Here is an 11,501-nt window from a genome sequence, read left to right as displayed (position 1 = left end):
TATTAAATCCTGATAAATAGCAGTTGCTGCTGGTTGCTAGTATTTTCAAACTATACCTGGCTTAACACATGGCTCATGTTAGTGACTTCATAGCAGTTAAAGTTATTAAGGGGTTTGGTGTCAAAATGGAAGCTGTGCTTCAATCTCAATGTTGGGAGTTTGAGTAGTGTGAGCGAGCTGAATGGCTGTGATGGTTGAGTCTTGGGAACCAGGTAGAGCTTGCAGCTGACTGAAGAGTAGATTGTAGAAATCAAAGGAACTTTTTTTCACTATTAGACAAGAATGATGATGGTACTGTAACAACAAAGGATTCGGCAGCTATAATGAAGTGTCATGGGCAGAATCCTACAGAAGCGGAGTTACAGGGCATGACTAAATAAGTAGATACTGATGGTGATAACACAATTGACTTCCCTGCATCTCTGACAATGATGGCAAGAATACTGAAAGGCTGTGTTGAAGGAATTAGAGAAGATTCCATGTGTTTGATAAGGATGGTGATGGAGAGCCTCTCTATGTGATGCCAAACCTTGGAAAGAAGTGAACAGATGACGAGGTTGACGAAATGATCAGGGAAGCAGATATTGATGGTGACAGTCAATTAAACTATGAAGTTTGTAAAAGTGATGACATAACAGTGAAGACATGGTACAGAATGTGTTAAATTTCTTGTACAAAATTACTTATTTCCCTTTTCTTAGTTTGTAACTTATCTGTTAAAGGCTCCCCCGTCCTCTCAAAAATATGTATATATAGTTGTTAAGACCTTTTTCTTTCATGTTTTCTTCCTGTATCTTTTTTTAAAGATTTGTTATTTATTTATTTGACAGGTAGAGTTACAGACAGTGAGAGGGAGAGACAGAGAGAAAGGTCTTCCTTCTGTTGGTTCACTCCCCAAATGGCCGCTACGGCTGGAGCTACACCTATCCGAAGCCAGGAGCCAGGCACTTCTTCCTGGTCTCCCACGCGGGTGCAGGTCCCCAAGCACTTGGGCCATCCTCCACTGCCTTCCCGGGCCACAGCAGAGAGCTGGACTGGAAGAGGAGCAACCGGGACTAGAACCCGGCACCCATATGGGAGGGATTCCAGCACCACAGGCGGAGGATTAGCCAAGTGAGCCACGGCACCGGCCCTTCTTCCTGTATCTTAATGTTATTGTCTTGAAGCATTTGTCGCTCCCCCTCTTCATGGAGGAACGACACAGGACCCTGCACTGTTTTTTTGTCTGCTCGGCCCTCCCCGGGTTTGCTGCTGGTTCTTCCCGGGTTGGCTACCGTCCCTTCCACCTCTGTGGAAGGGCGGTTCCCCCTGCCACTTTCCCCACTTCCGTGGGGGAGTGGCACACCACCGGCCGGCTCTCTCGGGGGCTGCACAGGTGTTCCTTCAGATAGATGTTCCTGGTGCATGTTGTCTCTCTCCTCCTTTATAGTCCTCTTCCACCAATCCCAACTCTGCTACCCACACGCCAAGTACGCTGCTCTCCTCCAATCAGGAGCAGATCCTACAGTTTATTGGTTGAACTGGAGGCAGCTGTGTAGAAGCTGTTTCCTCCTCTCCCAGCGCCATATTGTGGGAGAGCAGATGCATAGAATAAGTCTTAATTCCAGTAACTTAGTCTAGTCCGAGTTGCTCCCAGTTGCTCCCCACAAGCATTATTTTAGAAATTTATCAAGTAACATATTGCATATGGCTTACTCTGGATATATCTAAATACTTCTGCACATCTAAACATATATATCATTAGTCAAGTGAGGGAATATCTGGGTTATGCTTTTTTTAAAAAAGTAGTTTTTCTTTAGGAACTGTCAGCATGTTATTGTTGAAGTATGGAGTTGGAACACTGTGTGGACTATGGAGAATCAACAATACGTACTTAACAGTTGCACTATTGTAAAGCAAGTGTATTATGCAGGTACTTGTACACTAAATTTTTAAAAAATATTTATTTGAAAGACAGAGTTACGGAGAGAGGGAGAGGGAGAGGGAGAATGAATTATCTTCCATTCACTATTCACTGGTTCACTCCGCAAATGACCACAATGGCTAGAGCTTAGCTGATCCGAAGCCAGGAGCCAGGGGCTTCCTCTGGTCTCCCACATGGGTGCAAGGGCCAAAGGACTTGTGCCATCTTCTACTGCTTTCTCAGACTATAGCAAAGAGCTGGATCAGAAGCAGAGCAGCTGGGACTCGAACTGGCGTCCATATGGGATACCAGCACTGCAGGCGACAGCTTTACCTGCTATGCCACAGCACCGGCCCAAGCAGTATTTTTTTTTTGTACTGCTGATCCTGTACCAGAAATATCTTATTTTTTGCTACTTGCTTTTAAAACTGTTTTTAGCCACTTAAAGAAAATCTGCTTATGGCTCAATTTGCCACAGATCTGATCCAAGTTGTATATTTATTTTCCAATTAAAATTACAATTTAAAAAAAGATCTTGAGGAGATGGCACTATTAACTACATGGCATTGGTTAAATCATTTCACCTCTCTGAGCCTCAATTTGATTATTTTTAGATAATCTACTTATCTACTACTGAACACAAATTTATCTGCTTGTTCCTTCTATCCTCAGGTCCTCACTTTGCCCTCTTAAATCACAAGAACTCATCTATTTCTTCTACCCTGTGAGAGCTCCTCAGATAGTGACAGAAAGTGACCAAGTCCTCCTGAGTCTTCTCAGACTACACACAGTGGGAGGAGTGCTAGTGCAATGAGTATCCGATCAATACTAAGCAGAATGAGAATATTAGTATCTGTTAGTTTAAAAGAGATTTTTTTTTATAACTTTTGACATGCTTTGGTAGGAAATGCTGGAACATTTTTAACAAGAAATTGATATGGTGATGTTAAAAATGCATGTTTTATTACTATAATAAACATTAACAAACTAAAAAAATAATTTTATTATCTGCCTTCTGGACACTAGGTAAATCTCTTACTTGAGTATGTATCTTATATGTAATTATGTATCTCCTAATGTTATCAATTCCCACATCTTTATCCTTTTTTTTCTATTATTTATTTTGTTATTTTTTTTTTGTGCCAGCCAAATCATGTTTCAGCTTTTTTTAAAGATTGAAGTGAGAGGGGCTGGTGTTGTGGTATAGTGGTTTAAGCTACGGCCTGCAATGCCAGCATCCCATATGGGTACCGATTCAAGTTCTTGCTGTTCCTTTTCTGATCCCGCTCTGTGTTAATGCACTTGGGGAAGCAGCAGAAGATGGCCCAAGTGCTTGGGCCCCTGCCAACCACATGGGGGACCAGAATGGAATGCCAGGCTTCTGGCTTCTGCCTGGCCCAGCCTGACTGTTGTGGCCATTTGGGGAATTAACCTGTGGATGGAAGATCTCTGTCTCTCCTTCTGATTCTGTAACTCAGCCTTTCAAATAAATAAATCCATGTTTTGTTTTTAAATATTGACACAAGCTAAAAAAATCCTAAACTTTTGAACAAATGCTGCTGCAGAGCTGTATGGCCTTTGGCTTAAAAGTAGTTTAGAGAGAAGTCTCTAAAACTATTTTTGCATCCCCAGTTAATTGCAAACTTTTATAGGCTGTTTGTAGGGGAGAAGCAGTATGGTATAGTGAAAAGAGCTTTGGGGATTGCCTTAGCAAATTCATATTCAAATGTCAACACCTCAGCTTAACATACTGTGCATGCTTGGATGTCAGTTAATGGTTTTGGTTTTACTTGATTTTATCAGCTTTATTAAGGTATAACTGACAAATTTGTGTGCTCTTTATGGTATAATCCAGATGTCTTGGTATATGTATATTACAAAATGATCAGACCAAGCTAATTAGCATACCAATAGCATCATATGTTTATAATAATTTTGTGGTAAGAACATTTAAGAGCTATCTTTTTAGCAATGTTCAAGAATTAAATACATTATTATTAACTATAGTCACCCTGGTGTTCAATCAATCTTCAGAATTTACTAATCTTACATAAGTGAAACTTTGTACCTTTTGACCTACATATCTCCATTCATCTGCTGTCGCTCCCCGTCTTCGTGGAGGAACGACACAGGACCCTGCGCTGTTCTTTCGTCTGCTCGGCCCTCCCCGGGTTTGCTGCTGGTTCTTCCCGGGTTGGCTACCGACCCTTCCACCTCCGTGGAAGGGCGGTTCCCCCTGCCACATTCCCCACTTCCGCGGGGGAGCGGCACACCACCAGCCGGCTCTCTCGGGGGCTGCACAGGTGTTCCTCTTAGATGTTCCCCTTAGATGTTCCTGGTGCATGCCGTCTCTCTCCTCCTTTATAGTCCTCCTCCGCCAATCCTAACTCGGCTGCCCACACGCCAAGTATGCTGCTCTCCTCCAATCAGGAGCAGGATCAGCTCCTGGAGGTCATCACTCAAGTTGGCAAGAGGCAGCTGCGTAGAAGCTGCTTTCTCCTCTCCCAGCGCCATATTGTGGGAGAGCAGATGCATAGAATAAGTCTTAATTCCAGTAACTTAGTCCAGTCCGAGTTGCTCCCCACAATCTGCTTACTCTTACTTAGCCCCTGGCAACCACCAGCCTCTTTCTCTGCTTCTGTGAGTTCAACTTTTCTAGATTCAACATATAGGTGAGATCAGGAAGTGTTTGTCTTTCTGTGCCAGGCCCCACTCTGGTGGTCCTATCAATTAGGTTTACAAGGATGGGACTAGAATGTGGGCCCATTGGGAAGATCTAGTGCCTGAGTCTAAAGGAGCCTTCCTGGAGACCAGATCTGTAGTGAATGACTTGGAGCCTGGGTCCATGGGTCCTTGGGGCTGGCCTGGTAATAGGGTAGGCTTGAAGGCTGGGGCTATGAGGCAGGACTGTGTCCTGGAGCTGTGGGGTCCATCCTGGAACCTTGATCTGTGTGGTAGCAGTCCCAGACACTGTGGTCATGGGGTTGGCTTGACACTGAGATCTAATGAAGAAGGCTTGGTCCCTTAGTATTAGAAATAAGGGACCACAGGGACGAGCTTGGATTCTGAGTCTTTGAGTGCTGACCTGACTCTGGGATGGTTCTGAAGCCTGGAGTGATGGGAGCTAACTTGGGGCCATAGGGGCTGTCCTGGCATAGGAGTGGGCCTGAGATCTCAGCCTGGTGTCATGGGGCTGGCAGGACCCCACTTTCACTGGGACGTGCCTATGGTCATTTCATTCTCCTTCTTCCACATAGAGGATGTCTTTCCCCACACTGTGCCACCCAAGCTTAGGAAAGGGCTGTTGTAATTAATGTGAAACTTCCTTTCCTACACTCTTTGATGTGCCCGACCTTATTTCTGTGCTACAAACTGGTGCTGTAATCTCTCGCTTGTATTTCTTGGCTCTTGTAAAGGTATTTTAATGCTTGGGTAGTTTTTCAAATTAATGTTTCTGCAAAGGCCTGAGTGCTGGCAAGTCCTATTCCACCATCTTGCTGATCTCACTCCCACTTAATGTTTTATATGTTCATTGTTTTCATTTTTTTTAACTGGAGCCAATCATGGAAGAGCTCTGGGAGGGTTAGTGAAATAAAATCTAAATTGCTTACCAGAGTGACTACATCTGACAAATGGCAATTCTGCCCTTTTCAAGTAATGAATTGGCATAATAAATAGTAACACAACCTTCTTGTTATTTGAAAATTGAAAGAGATGCACATGTACAGAACTCTAAAGGCCTAGGCCCCACGTTATTTTAAGGTGATAGTATTACAGATAAATGTGTAAGAGCAAGAACTGCAGAGCTTTCTGGTCAGTGTGTGCTGAGCTTCTCAATTGGGCCTGATGAGATAGTGTGTAGAAAAAACACAGGGGTTTGGCTACTTTCCTCTCAGAGGAGGTCTGAGGCAGGCAAAACCAGGAAATAGTAACAAGGAAGTAGACTGATAAGTTAAAGTTACACTAAGGGTTGAAAAATTAGTTGGGGAGAGTGTTTCAGTTTGGGCTGCTATAGCAAAATACCATAAATTGGGTGGCGTACAAACAGCAGAAATTTAGTTTCTACTGTTCTGGAGACTGCAAAGTCCAAAATCAAGGTGCCCACAGATGTGATGTCTGTTGAGAGCCTGTTTCTTATAGATGGCCACCTTCTTGTGTGTCCTCACATGCTGCAAGGGGTGAAAGATCTGTATGTGTGTGAATTTTCTTATAAGAGTACCAATCTCATGAGGCCTTTGCTCTCATTACCTGTTTACCTCACCCAGGGATCATCTTCAAATACCCTCCCATTTGGTATTAGATTTCAACATATGAATTTTGGAGAAAACAAACATTTATAGCATAGCAGGTGGCAAAAAAGTTACTATAGTCATCATTATCCCCACAATCCTACCAAATCTCAATTATTGAGTTCCTCTGTCTAGAACTGGGTTAAAGAATCTACAAACATTCCTCTTTCATCCTTCTAGAAACTTTGCTTCTTTCCCTTTTACAGTTGAGGGTGCTGAGGTTCAAAGAGGTAAAGTTACTTGCCCATGATCTAAGATCCCAATTCAGAATCCAAAATCACTTTACTACATGGCCTTACTCAGGGAAGAAAAACAATGTGATGTGGTATGGTTAGATTCAGATTTTGGCTTTCATTACGGATTGAGCTTGTACTTCCTGTGTGTTGTTAGACGATTCAGTCAAATTCTCTGATTCTCAGTTGCTCCCGTGTAGATGATAAATAATAATGCACTTCAATTGGGTGTCTCATGGAATAAATGAGTTCATGCGTATAAAGTGCCATGAGGGTCTCGACTCAACCAGATATTCAGAGTAAGACAAAAATATCCAGTGCCACAATCTGCAGGGGTTAGAGAAACAGAAGGAAACCATGAGACTGGGTTTTCTTTTTCCAACACAAGAAAAAAGGAGTCACCATCATCAGAAAATGCTACAGATAAAGAAAAGGGTCCCCAACATTGGAAAAGCCTACAGAAAAGTAAGGAAGTAAGTGGAAATGTTCCCTATAATTTGCAGTAAAAACTTTCCTTATGGCCTCAAGGAAAGTGCATAGGGCTCGAAGTCAGATTATAATAGATTTGGAACAAATGGAAAGTTAAAACATGGGAGTGGTGAGTGGAGACTACTCCGGCTAGAAATTTGGCTGAGAAAAGGGGATGAGACTGTTAGTTTGGGAGGAGTCAGGATAGAAGTATGTTTGGTTTTATTTTGCAGTGCGAGGTATTTGAATATGTTTGTACATGGAGGGGCTGAGCACTAGAGGGACAGAAAACAATCATGCCAAACAGAGTGGTGATAATTGTTGGACTTTGGTCCATAGCAGACAGAGAAGGGGAAGTGGTTTATTCTCTCCTCTTTTCCTCCAAGAGAAAAGGCTAGTATGGGTAGAGAAAGAAATAGGTAAAAAGGGAAGAGGTGGAAATGGGACTAAATGCCTAACCACATCTCTTTTCTTTTTGAGGAAAACACAGCTCCGTTTTCTTGACAGAGAATTTGGTGCCAGAGTACACATTTTAGGATAAATGTGGAGGCTTAGAATGGCTCTCTAGGGAAGATGGAAGAGCTTCTGATTGGGAAGCAAAGAAAGGATTGTACTTGTGAGTGTACCAGTGATAAATTTAGACAGAAACTATTCTTGAGAATTCTGGGCCAATTGCCATTTGTGGTTGTGGCGAGTTACCATGAACAAGTTACCTACCATTTCTGTGCCTAAACATTCTCATCTGTAAAATAGGAGTGATATTATTTACCTCATAGAGTCATTATGATTATTGAATGGGATATCAGATGTAGAACATTTAACACAGAGCCTGAAATATAGAATTGATCAAGCACGGATCAAGTGTTAGTTATGATTACATTGTATGTAGGCTTCAATTTTTGGTTTTTGGCCATTGTCTTTTGCATGGTGGCCCACTTAAAGCTTAGCAGATCATTCCAGAAGGATCAGTTGAAAGGTGAGCATTCCACACCTTAGACCCACCCATTCAATCATTTGTTAATTCATTTCTTCAACAGACATATTATTCAGTATACAATATGTAAAGATTTATTGAGTACTTTATATGCTAAAGGTGCTGTTTTGCATGTGGAAATTATTCAGTGAGATAATAATTAAGGTCTCTGCCACATAAGCTGATAGAGAGAATCTGGAAAACTCCATTTGAGAGACAAGTAGAGAAGAAGAATTTATAAAAATGTTATAGGGAAAGGAGTGAAACTGGAGACAGGTGTTCCATGAAAGTCAGAGTCAAGCAGGAATGGAATCAATTTTGGGTGTTTTAAGAGAATTCAACTAAGAAGATAGGAAGAATCCATTGGTTTCATAGCAAGTAATGAGTAACCTTGAGGAGTAACCTTTTGAAGAACATAATATAGTGAACTTAGAAATGAAGCTGAAGAGGTGAGGTTATAGAATCAATGGCCATGGAAAACCTTTTCCAGACTCTTGGCTTGGAATGGAAAGGCAAATCTTAGGGGAAGAAGGCAGAGGAAGAGACACTATGACAGTATGAGATAAAGCAAAGTAGAGCAGACAGAAGGAATGAACACAAATATTTATTCTGGGACAGGAAGAAGCTCTGCAAAAAGAGACAAGGGTGAGTTTGTAAGTGGAGAGCTCAGAAGTTGTTTAGATGTTTCAAACCTAGTACTCTTTTACATTCTGAGTAAAAACAAAGGTGAGGCTGGTGCAGCGGCTAACTAGGCTAATCCTCCTCCTGTGGCGCCAGCATCCCGGGTTCTAGTCCTGGTTGGGGCGCCGGATTCTATCCGAGTTGCTCCTCTTCCAGTCTCTGCTGTGGCCCGGGAGTGCAGTGGAGGATGGCTCAAGTGCTTGGGCCCTGCACCTGCATGGGAGACCAGGAGGAAGCACCTGGCTCCTGGCTTCGGATCGGCGCAGTGCGCCGGCCATAACGGCCACTTGGGGGGTGAACCAATGGAAACGGAAGACCTTTCTTTCTCTCTCTCTCTCTCTCTCTCTCTCTCTCACTGTCTATCTCTGCCTGTCAAAAAGAAAAAAAAAAACAACAGAGGTGAAACCGTCTGCTAGAAATTTGAGAATAGTATTTGGTGCTTGACTGAGAGGAGTGAGTTTGTAAAAACCATCTGGGACAAGAGTAAGGGAAGATGATTAAGGATGAGAGAAAAGATGAACTATGCTAGAACCCAACTGAAGTTAAAAAAAAAAATCCCAGGACTTGAAGTAACTCTTACACTTTAGCTTTCTTTTTTTTTTTAACTTTTATTTAATGAATATAAATCTCCAAAGTACGATTTATGGATTACAATGGCTTCCCCCCCATACCGTCCCTCCCACCCACAACCCTCCCCTTTCCCACTCCCTCTCCCCTTCCATTCACATCAAGATTCATTTTCGATTATCTTAATATACAGAAGATCAGCTTAGTATACATTAAGTAAGGAATAGATGATTTTTTTAAAATGATGATGAAATCAGATCAGACCTATTGTCATGTTTAATCCCAGTGAGAGTCAAGTTGGGAGTTGATAATTTCTTTCTTTTTTTTTTTTTTACAGAGGATCAGTTTAGTATGCATTAAGTAAAGATTTCAACAGTTTGCACCCCCATAGAAACACAAAGTGAAATATATTGTTTGAGTACTCATTATAGCATTAAATCTCAATGCACAGCACATTAAGGACAGAGATCCTACATGAGGAGTAAGTGCACAGTGACTCCTGTTGTTGACTTTACCAATTGACACTCCTGTCTATGGCATCAGTAATCTCCCTATGCTCCAGTCATGAGTTTCCAAGGCTATGGAAGCCCTCTGAGTTCTCTGATTCTTATCTTGTTTAGACAAGGTCATAGTCAAAGTGGAGGTTCTCTCCTCCCTTCAGAGAAATGTACCTCCTTCTTTGAAGACCTGTTCTTTCCACTGGGATCTCACTCACAGAGATCTTTTGCCAGAGTGTCTTGGCTTTCCATGCCTGAAATACTCTCATAAGAGTGGGAATAAGAGAGGGAAGAGATGTACAATTTGGGACATGCTCAAGCTGACTTGCCCCAAATGGTAGAGTTAGAAACATACCAGGGGATTCCAATTCAATCCCATCAAGGTGGCATGTACCAATGCCATCTCACTATTCCAAGTGATCAATTTCAGTTCAAAATTGATCATAATGAAAGGACTAAGAGTCAAAGGGAGCACATAAACAAGTCTAGTACCTGCTAACACTAACTGATAGAATAAATAAAGGGGAGAGTGATCCAACATGGGAAGTGAGATACTCAGCAGACTCATAGAATGCCAGATGTCCTAAATAGCACTCTGGCCTCAGAATCAGCCCTAAAGGCATTCGAATCTGGCTGAAAAGCCCATGAGAGTACACTTTAGCTTTCTAATCCAGAAGAACCGAGTCTATATGTGCCATTGCATCAGACATCCATGGCTAAGGTTATCTACACATATCTTCAGGATGGCTTAAAGGGCTCCAGAAGCTGCTCTTCTATCTAGGGATATCCCTAGAGATTCTGGAATCCATAGGGGATACCTCACAGGCCACAGCTCTGGCTTTATTGCTTCTCCATGTCTCAGTCCAGAGGGGGCTATAAAGCCTCCTGTCTTCCTGGATAACCATAAGGCTTTCCCATGAGAGATTGTGTTGTCTACATGGAACCCTAGAATTAGAGGGTATTCAGATTTCTTTGAGACACAATCAAGGTCAATATTCCCCCTGAGTGACCCTAGATAATCTCCAAAAAACCCTGAGGAGAGCAATGGGGAGCCCCCAAATCTCCCACTTGACCCTGGAATAACCTGTTTGGGCCCCAGAAATTAGCAGGGATATACTGTTCCTTCCTATCCCACTATCAGATTCAGCTGGTTCCAGTGGTGAAGGGTAGTCAGATAAACCCTTCACCAGGGAATTTCCAGTTTGGGTCCACAAAATAACTTAGGCTATCATGAGAGGAGGAGTTAGGGAACCCTCTCCCACAATGAGTCCACCACAGTTCTGCTGCCCAAGTACATGGGGCCAGAGTGATGCGCCTATAGAAAGCACAGCTGAGCATCTTAACCCTTAACACTGCCACATCGTACCTGATACTTAGGGCTACTGCTTAACAAAGTCCGTCTACCCAGTGGAGTCTAAAGGCCCTGTCACTCCATTAGCTTATATATGGTATATATGGTATTCTGGAAATTCTTCTTTGATAAGGTGCCACTTGAGCAGAGATCTGGAGGAGGTAAGGGAAGGAGCCATGCAGATATCTGGGGGAAGAATTGTACAGGCTGAAGGAACAGAATTTCAATGACCAGTGTCTGCAACACACTTTGGAAGAAAGAGTAAGGAGGCCAATGCGGTTGGATGTGGTGGTTTAGGAGAGTAGTAAATGAGATCAGAGATATACGGGCAGGTTTTTAGGTGGGGGGTAGAGTGGGGGTAGATTGTAGATTATTATAGATCGTAGATGAGGACTTTGACTTTTTCTCTAAATAAGAAGCCAGACAGTGGAATGGTTTGGGCTGAACTAGACTGATTTACATTTTCACAGGATCACTCTAGATGCTATGCTGCAAATTTATAGGAGTGGGATAAGTACAAAAACAAGGAGGTCTGTTGA

The 11,501-nt window shown here is 42.5% G+C and overlaps 1 pseudogene; it reads left to right on the top strand.

Moving 5' to 3' along the window:
- Positions 1-323: 323 nt before the first annotated feature.
- Positions 324-664, top strand: LOC108178688 (neo-calmodulin pseudogene; annotated as a pseudogene).
- Positions 665-11,501: the final 10,837 nt, after the last annotated feature.

Source organism: Oryctolagus cuniculus, chromosome X (genome assembly GCF_051225735.1).
Source record: "Oryctolagus cuniculus isolate XC-2025 breed Fujian yellow rabbit chromosome X, ASM5122573v1, whole genome shotgun sequence".
In the NCBI taxonomy this organism is placed as follows: Eukaryota; Metazoa; Chordata; class Mammalia; order Lagomorpha; family Leporidae; genus Oryctolagus; species Oryctolagus cuniculus.
Note: the sequence above shows the minus strand (reverse complement) of the source record. Positions and strands in the feature narration are given on the sequence as shown.